This window comes from Miniopterus natalensis, chromosome 19 (assembly GCF_054644295.1).
Source record: "Miniopterus natalensis isolate mMinNat1 chromosome 19, mMinNat1.hap1, whole genome shotgun sequence".
Taxonomy (NCBI): domain Eukaryota; kingdom Metazoa; phylum Chordata; class Mammalia; order Chiroptera; family Miniopteridae; genus Miniopterus; species Miniopterus natalensis.
The window spans coordinates 31,342,278-31,351,094 of record NC_142099.1 but is presented as its reverse complement, the minus strand read 5'-3'; the positions used below and the strand labels follow the sequence as shown (position 1 = coordinate 31,351,094).

General features: G+C 48.6%; 1 pseudogene; it reads right to left on the bottom strand.

The window, feature by feature from the left end:
- Positions 1–5,940: 5,940 nt before the first annotated feature.
- Positions 5,941–7,756, bottom strand: LOC107539101 (heterogeneous nuclear ribonucleoprotein A1-like 2; annotated as a pseudogene).
- Positions 7,757–8,817: the final 1,061 nt, after the last annotated feature.

Sequence of the window (8,817 nt, the reverse complement as noted above, 5' to 3'; positions counted from 1 at the left end):
CTCCTTTCCTAGGTCAGGATCCCAATGTCTAACCCAAGTTCTTCTCTATCTCACTCACCTAAGTCTTCCTTGCCCTTGCGGTTGCCAAATTTAGCAAATAAAAATTCAGAACACCCATTTAAATGCAACTTTCAGGTGAACAACAATTTTTTTAGTTCAGAACATCCCAGGCAATATTATACTAAAAAAATATTGTTGTTTATCTGAAATTCACATTTTGTGGGCATCCTCTGTTTTATCTGGCAACTGTCCTGCTGTATCCTGCCTACCAGGGCAGCAGCCTTCAGGACCCCTTACACTCTTAAAAATTACTGTGGACACTTGAGCTTTTATGTGGGTGGGCTGATGTTTATCATATTAGAAATTAAAACAGAAATTTAAAACATACTATTAATTTATTTTAAAATAACAGTAAAAAGTAATAACTCATTACATGTTTATATAAACAAAACCTTTTAATGAAAAATAACTATATTTTCCAAAACAAAAATAATTAGTGAGAAAAGTAGCATTGTTCTACGTGTTTTGCAAATGTCTTTCAGTATGGCTTAACGAAAGAGAGCTAGATTCTTCAAAAATAATCTATGGGGGAAAAAGATTTACTGCCCAGCTGGGCGTGGCTCAGCGGTTGAGCATTGACCTAGGATCCAGGAGACTGAGGTTCGATTCCTGGGTTGCAGGCTTGATCCACAGCAGGGGGCATGCAGGAGGCAGCCCATCAATGATGACTCTCTCATCATTGACCTTTCAACTGTCCCTCTGCCTCTCCCTTCCTCTCTCAGAAATCAATAAAGATATATTTAAGAAAAAGAAAAAAGATTTTCCATTTTTTTAAAAAAATTGATTTGAGAGAGAGAGGAAAGGAGAGAGACATCGATTTCTTGTTCCACTTATTTATGTATTTATTGGTTGATTCTTGCATGTGCCTTGGCTAGGGATCAAACCCAAAACATTTTTAAGTATACAGTTCAGTAGTGTTAAGTACATTAACATTGTTGGAGTCTCATGAGAGAATTAGTGTGAAAACAGCAAATGATGTTTTCACATTATTAGTAAAACAGTTTTGACCTTGCATATCCTCTGAAAGGATTTAGGGAACCCCCCCCAGGGGTCCCTGGGCCACACTCTGAGAACCAATGCTCTAGCAAGAGCACAGACTTCAGTGGTGATCAGTACCAGCTCCTTTGCCTCTTAAATTGACTTGGGGTGGGGAAGGCATGAGGCTGCACACATAATTTAACGTGATTTCTGAGACGAGTAGTGAGGTGGGAGGCTGGATCTTGCCTCGGATGAACAAATGGGTCTAGAAAGACTGAGCCGAGGGACCTGGCCATGGGACACAGGGTGCACAGTGTACCAAGCTGACTCCCGTGAGAAAGAGAGAACGCTGCAACTCTGCCTCCTCTTGAGGCTTTAAGAGGCAGCTGAAGAAGGCACATCCTTGCAGCCAGGGAGGAAGGAATGCCGGAGGCTGGGGGGAGCTCTGGCTCCTTGGGAACAGGTTGCTGAGCCAGCTGCTTGCTCCCCCCTCCCCCCCATGGCTGGCAAGGGAGGAGCAGCAGCCCAACTCTCTCCCCCATTCCTACCTGGTGTGTATCTGCTCATTCTGACCCTTGCCGTCATTTTCCACTATGGCTAAGTGAAGAAAGACAGCTGGACTGTCACATTTCAGCTCAGTGGCCTCAGGAGAGACCCTGCCTCAGGGCCTAGGCACCTAAAACCCCCAGTCAGCCAAGATTATCCCTTTATTGACCAATCTAGTGACCAAAGAGTGGGGACTCAAAACAGCCATTGGTCTACCCTACATTCACACCAGTGGTCCCATTACAATCAAGTCCAATGGCACTTGAGTGTCTCACACATTTTCTGTACCAGACATATACCCTTAGCTGACTTACGTCTAGCTGTTCATGATCAAACTGTAGGTGTTAGTTTATAGCTTATAGTTTCAACTTTATTACATAGAAATTCCTTGAGGGAAGGGCCATGCTTTTATTGCTTCTGTATTTTCATGGCACCGAGAACAATAGTAAAGTCTCAATACCTGTTGATAGTTTATTAGGAGGTGACTTTTACTGATTTAACTACCAGTTTCCCCTTTATAAGAGGCTGGGGCCAGGAAAGCGGGTGGAGGCCCTTTAATAAGCATATATAGAGTTACTCTCACTCTGTAGGTTTGCTTTGTTGAGGTTGCACCTGCAAAGCGTGTTCAGGAGTCGACCCATTTAATCCCCGCAGCAGCATGACTGGTGTGAGTGGACTGTGAGAGTGACCGCTGCAGTGTGCTCTGCCTAGAGAAACGCGCTGAGCCAGGGAGATTGTCTCTGGGACACCAAATATGTGGGGCACCAAATATGGGGTGCTCTCCAGAGCTGTGCCAGGAAAGGGTGTCCTGAACACAGCTGGCTGGTGCGTCCTGGCAGAGGAAGGGTGGGCACGTCAGAAGACCATTCCCCTAGCTCTCCTTGCCTAGCTTTCACACTTTGAGTAACCCTCCCACTGAACTTGAGCTTCCCCTCATGTGAAATTGCCAACAGATAGTGGACGTGCTCATCAGCAAATCCAAGTATCTGGTTGGTTGGACAGCAGTTCTGTTTTTCATAATAAATCAATTAACTGGCATTCTGATTGTGTCTGGTCACCTCCTGGAGATCTGTGAGTCTGCCTGGAGTCTCCGAAGCCTGTGGCAAGCAAGGTTTCTGAGCAGCAAAGTGAGGCCCAGACCCTGAATTATGAAAGGTCTCAAGGAAACTTGGCCACCATGTGAGGCTCTGTCAAAGGGCCAGCCAGCACTCCAGTGGCTTTTCCATTTGCAGAGAACTGGGCACCGGGCTTGCAGTCACAGCAAGCCAGGAGTCCTTTAGTGGAGGGGGGATCCATGCCAGAGGCTGGCCCTGCCCGCTGGACACAAGAGTGACCACCGCCAGGGATGGGGAAGACTGAGACTGCAGGCCATGCCAGGAGGGTGAGTCACAGTCACTGGGGGAGCTTCAAAGGTCATCGCACCCTGCCCCCAGCTTCCAGGTGGGCAGGCGGGCAGTCCTGCTGCTCTGATGAGTGCCCACAGTCCAGGGCCCTGGCCCGTGCAGCCTGGAGCTGGGATTGTCACCCTGAGGAGAAAGTGGTGCCGGCTGGGCCCGAGACCAAAGGCCTAGCTGGACACTTCCACCAGGAAATGGAGTTTTGGCCTCTGGGGCTGGGAAAATCCTGGCTGGCCGGCCTGTTTATCGCGGAAGCTGAGTCAGACTGACCCTATCTCCTAAAAAGCGCTGCCGTTTTTAGAATTCCATTCGTCACAGCCAGCCCCACAGCCTTCCCCTCCTCTGGGAATTCCTTTGGGGGAGGGGACAGAGGGGCGAGACTAGCCCTTTCCCAGAGACTGAAACCTGAAATCAGAGGTTTTGCCCATCTATGGACTTGAAGCCCCTCCCCCCAGGCATTACTCATTTCCGAAGAAGCGTGACCTAAAAGCCCCAGGAGAGGGGACTGGGTGGAATTGAGAAGGTGGGGTTAGCTCTGGAGGAGACCGGAGACTGGACAGAGCAGGGAAGAGACGACTGATAAGCCTGGGGAATTCCTTTGCCAAGCAGCCTGGGAGGGGAGGATTTTAGAGCCAAAGGAGGTAAAATGAGAGGGGAGAGAGAAAGGAGGGAGGGAGGAGGGAAGGGAGGGAGGGAGGAGGGAAGGGAGGGAGGGAGGGAGGGAGGGAGGGAGGGAGGGAGGAAAAGAAGGAATCTGTATCCCAGAGAGAAGCTGCCTGCAGGCAGAAAGAAATTCCTCTAATGGCAGCAGCTCTGTGGAGGTGGGTTAAGGGCCCTCAGCTGGAGTAAGTTCTCAAACTTCAGTGTGATCACAGCCACTGCCAGGCTTGTTAAATGCAGATTCCTGGGCCCTGGGTGGCCTGTGCTCAGGCTCCCCAGTGAGCCGAGGAAGGAAGTTCTGAAAGGCAGGATGAAGCCTGGGAATTGTAGGGCTGGCTCATCCTCTGGGGCCTCAGTTGGACGAGGCAACTCCTGTCCCCTCTGCCAAGGTCAGAGGCAGAGCTCTGCCCAAGGGTGACTTTTCTAATGTTCTCATAACATCTGTGAAAGCCTTTCAAGGTGTGCAGTCAGGGAGTTTCAGAGCCAGAAGGTCTCAAGAAGCCTTTTAATACAGCCCCTCATTGCATAGATGGGGAAACCGAGTCTCAGGAAGGTTCAATTATATGAGGGACCATTTCCCCCCAACCTCTCTCTTCCCTAAGCGAAAGACCCTTGGTCTTCCTCAGAAAGCCAATCCCAGCTAGGCAAACCTGTCTCCCCAGCTCAGCAGCACCCACCTCCCCTACTGTGAAGCTTTCACAAGCAACTGATCAGCCAAGGAAATAACTGCTTTCCTAGTCAATAAAGTCCTAGGCTCTACAACTCAAACTTCTGAGATCATCTAGTCCAACTTTCCACCCCTCGCAGGAATTCCCTCTTGCAGCAATTCCTAAATCTCTATCTCCAAATCCCATCTCTTCCTCAAATTTCAGACTCCTTATAGCTCTTATGTCACTGGAGGCCTAAGTGCTCCCAGTTCGCCCCACACCACTCTACCTGCAACCCTCCCCCGCTCAGCTAATGGCACTGCATCCTTCAAGTCCTTCAGCCAAAAATCATGGAGTTGACCTCCCACCTCCAAGTTCTTCTCAATAACAGCCAGAGGAATTTTTTTAAAAAATCAAAAGTCAGAACATGCCACTCCTTTTGTTCAAAACTGGTTCCCCATTTGGTTCAGAATAAAAGCCATAGCCTGTATACTGGATCACAGGGTCAATGTGATCTACTCCCCAACCCTCATCTCTCTTGACCCTGTCTCTGCTACTCTCTCCACACACTCTACTCCAGCCTCACTGACTGTTCTAGAACTTGCCTGATCTGCTCCCACCCGAAAGTCTGTGTTTGGCTATTCTCTCCGTTGGAACACTGTTGCTTCAAATATCCACATGGTTAGCTGCCTCCCCTCCTTCAGGTCTTTGCACAAGTGCCACATTCTCAGTGAGTCCTTCTCTGATCATTTCTATTTAAAATTGTATTCTCTGTCCTCTCCACTCCAATACCCCATCCCCATCTTCCTAATACTCATTACCTGTTGATAGAGCATATAATTTTTTCAAGAGGATATTAAATTGTTCACTGATTACTCATGATAATAGATGCTACACAAGCTTCTTTCCCATCTATAATTTTATCTGGTATCGTGATTCAACTTAGATATATTGCATAGATGTGCCAACAGTCATTAATAACCGAATAAACTTTTAATGGTGAACTCCAGGTCACAATACAGTAACTGTCAGTTCAACTACACCAAGGTTTCTGAAGACAATGGCTTTTGTGCCCCAGCAGGTTATAAATAAATTTCAGATGGAAACTGGCATTGCCCTGAAGGAATTCTAACTTCACACTGATGGTTTCAGAGTGGACTAACACAGCACATTTTTTTAATTATTATTTTTAATCCTCACCGGAGAATATTTTTTCCATTGTTTTTTAGAGAGAGTGTAAGGGGGGGGGAGAGAGAGAGAGAAATATTGATTTGTTGTCTCCCACATGCACCCCAACAGGGACCAGGGATTGAGCCTGCAATCAAGGTACATGCTCTTGGCTGGAATCGAACCCAGGACCCTTCAGTCCACAGGCCGATGCTCTAACCACTGAGCCAATCCAGCCAGGGCTACACAACATATTTTTTAAAAAGGACACATTTATCAGTGTCATGATCAGACCATTACATTTACATTTAGTAACCAACAGCACAGGCGTAAAATATACCTACATTAAAACGCTTTGTTGTGATGCTTTCCACTTTCTACTGAACAGAAATGAAAATAACCTTATACAATTGGTCACAAATACAGTCCTCAGGTTTTTGCCCACCCACATGAGTACTGTCTGAAACATGTCTTTTTTATAGCAGCTAGGCCCTGCCACCCCTGTGCTTGGCTGAGTTCGCAAATCTGTTGTAACCTGTAGCTTCCCTGGCACCTCTCTGGCTCTCCTCTCCTGCTGAGCATTGTTTCCTGGAAGTAAAACCTTCAGCCACTGCCATGGCTACTGCTGCTGCGGGAACCGCCAGAGCCACCTTGGTTTCATAGGGGCCAGAGCTTCTGCCTCCAAAGTTTCCTTCTTTCATGAGTCCAAAATTTGAAGATTGATCGTTGTAATTTCCAAAATCGTTGTAACTTCTGCCACCTCCAAAATTGCTCCTGTCATTACCGAATCCATTATAGCCATCCCCACTGTCACCATACCCACCACCACCGCAGCTGCCACCTCTGAAGTTTCTTCCACCAAAACCACCTCCAACCAACACTGAAGTGCCCAGAACCACTTTGGCTGGATGAAGCACTGGCCATCTCTTGCTTAGATAGGGCTTTCCCTAGTTTACAGTTGTGGCCATTCACAGAGTGGTGTTTCTGAATGACAATCTTGTCTAGAGTGATGGTCATCAAAGGTTACAAAAGCAAACTTCTCTTCTTGCCACTGCCTCAGTCAGTCATGATTTCGATCACTTCAATTTTCCCATACTGTTCAAAATAACCTCTTAGGTGACGTTCTCCAGTGTCTTCTTTAATACCAGCGACAAAAGCCTTTTCCACAGTTAGTGGGCACCAGGCCTTTGAGACGCTTCTCTTGAGACAGCCCTCTCTGGCTCCACACTCTTCCACCCACCTTGTGTGGCCCTGCTCTCGTGGCTGCACCCAGCTCCTCCACAGTGGCCCATGTGACAAACCCAAAGTCTCTGGAGCGCTTGGTGTTTGATCTCTCGCCACCAGTCTGCGAGCGTCCCCCTGGCTCAACATAGCTTCTCAAACTCTCATCGGTCGTTTCAAAGCTCAAACCTCCGGTGAAGGCGTTCGCAGCTCTTCGGTTCTTTGGGAGACTGACTTAGATATGACGACTGCGGGAGGAGAGACTTCAGAGATTTTTGTCAATTTGTTCACTCACGAATGTATCCCGGGAGACTAGAGCACTGTGCACTGTGGGCACTCAGTAAATAATTACTGATGGGAGGAAGGAATGAACACATTGTGCGGTGACTGCCTTGCAAGCTGAGTCCTGGGTCTCAGAAGCGCCTACCCACGGGCCTTGGTCCTGCTCTCTGAGCCTCGAGCTTACAAGTCTGAAGAAGACCACTCCTGTCATCTATGATGTGCTTTCCCCCACTCTGCTCTTTTGTTTAGAAATGCCCAGGCTGTTCGGCTAATCCTCTGTCCTGGGTCCACCCTGGTCTTCAGTCCTCACGACATGCACGGTTGCCAGTCAGCCGTCAGATTCTGACACGCAGAGCTGACCCCGAAGCTCCAGCAGGATGTGGGCACTGTGCCCCTAGGGGACTGCTGTTCCCTTGCCATTTCCCCTTCACTTGAGCCCAGCAGGGGGGGCCAAGGCAGCCCTCTGAAGGGGTCATCCTGACCTGGGGACAGGCTGGCATGGGGGTTTCCCTCCCTCCACGCAGAGGAGGCGGGTTCTGCGAGGGGCCTTCCCCTCAGGGACAGCCTGGATGGACCTGCCCCAGGAAAGGGCTGAGGACGGGAGAGGATTCTGACCAAGACATTTCTTGTCTTGGTTTCCGAAGGCCTTTCCTGTCTCCCCAAATCGCCCGGTCTTTGGGCTATTCGCATTCCGGAAGCGCTCATGTGGCACTAAATATTCCTCGGGCTCCAGCATTCTCCCCCGGGGCCGGCGTCATCTCTCGAGCCTACTTCTGGAATGTTTTTGGTATGAAGCATCGCGGCAGGTGAGGGGAAGGGCCGTGCAGCGTGGGATCCGCAGCCCAAGTGTAGGTCTCTTTAGGGCTGGGGTAATAGATAGTCTCCATCCATCCAGATTCTCCTTCCCCAGCAGGCTTTCTCCGCCTCACCCCCTCTGCCTGTGTGCCCCCTCCCCAGCCCCTGGTTCAGAAGGGGTTAAGCAAATATGTCACTAGGAGTGCAGCTATCTCAGGATCTTTGAGTTCCTTTGCCTTCACTGAAATGCCAGCTCCCTCCTGCTGAGATAGTGCTGATGGCATGAGGCAGCAGAGGCTGTGGCCTCCCTCTCCCCCCCCCATTTCCTTTATGTGGCTTCCCTTCTCCCCTCCCTGCCAAGCCCCTCTGCCCACTTGAGCTTCCCCTAGCTCCCACTCACCCTCTTCTTTCCCAGTTCCCTTGGGGGCCTGTAGAAATAAGGGGAAGACATTTTTGTAGGAGGAACTGCTATATTCCTCGTGCCTGGAAAAGAGCCTGGCATGTAATAGATGCTCAATAAATATTTGCAGTTCCACTCATTTATATTCTTGCTCTCAAGTCTCCCACCCAATCCAGATAAAATGAGCCACCACCTCACCCCATTAAGATTTGGCATCCCACAGACCTGGATTTGAGGTCTGGTTTTCCCACTTGCTAGCTAGGCAAGTTATTTAATGTTTTTGAGTCTTAATTTCTTCTTCTGAAACATGAGAATGATAAAAATTATATCAAATGAAATAACACAATACAGTGCTTGACACACAAGCACTTAATAAATGGTAGCCCTAATATTATCTCCTAGGCTATGATTCTTCTTTTTCATTGTTCAAACTCCCCTTCCACATTCTCTGAACTGACAAAAAATTTCTCTGTTGAATTTTACTTATTTTTTTTTTTAAATATATCTTTATTGATTTCAGACAGGAAAGGAGAGGGAGAGAGAGAGAGCTAGAAACATCAATGATGAGAGAGTCACTGATCGGCTGCAGCCCGCAACCTGGGCATGTGCCCTGACCAGGAATCGAACCCTGATCGCCTGGATCCTAGGTCGACGCTTAACTGCT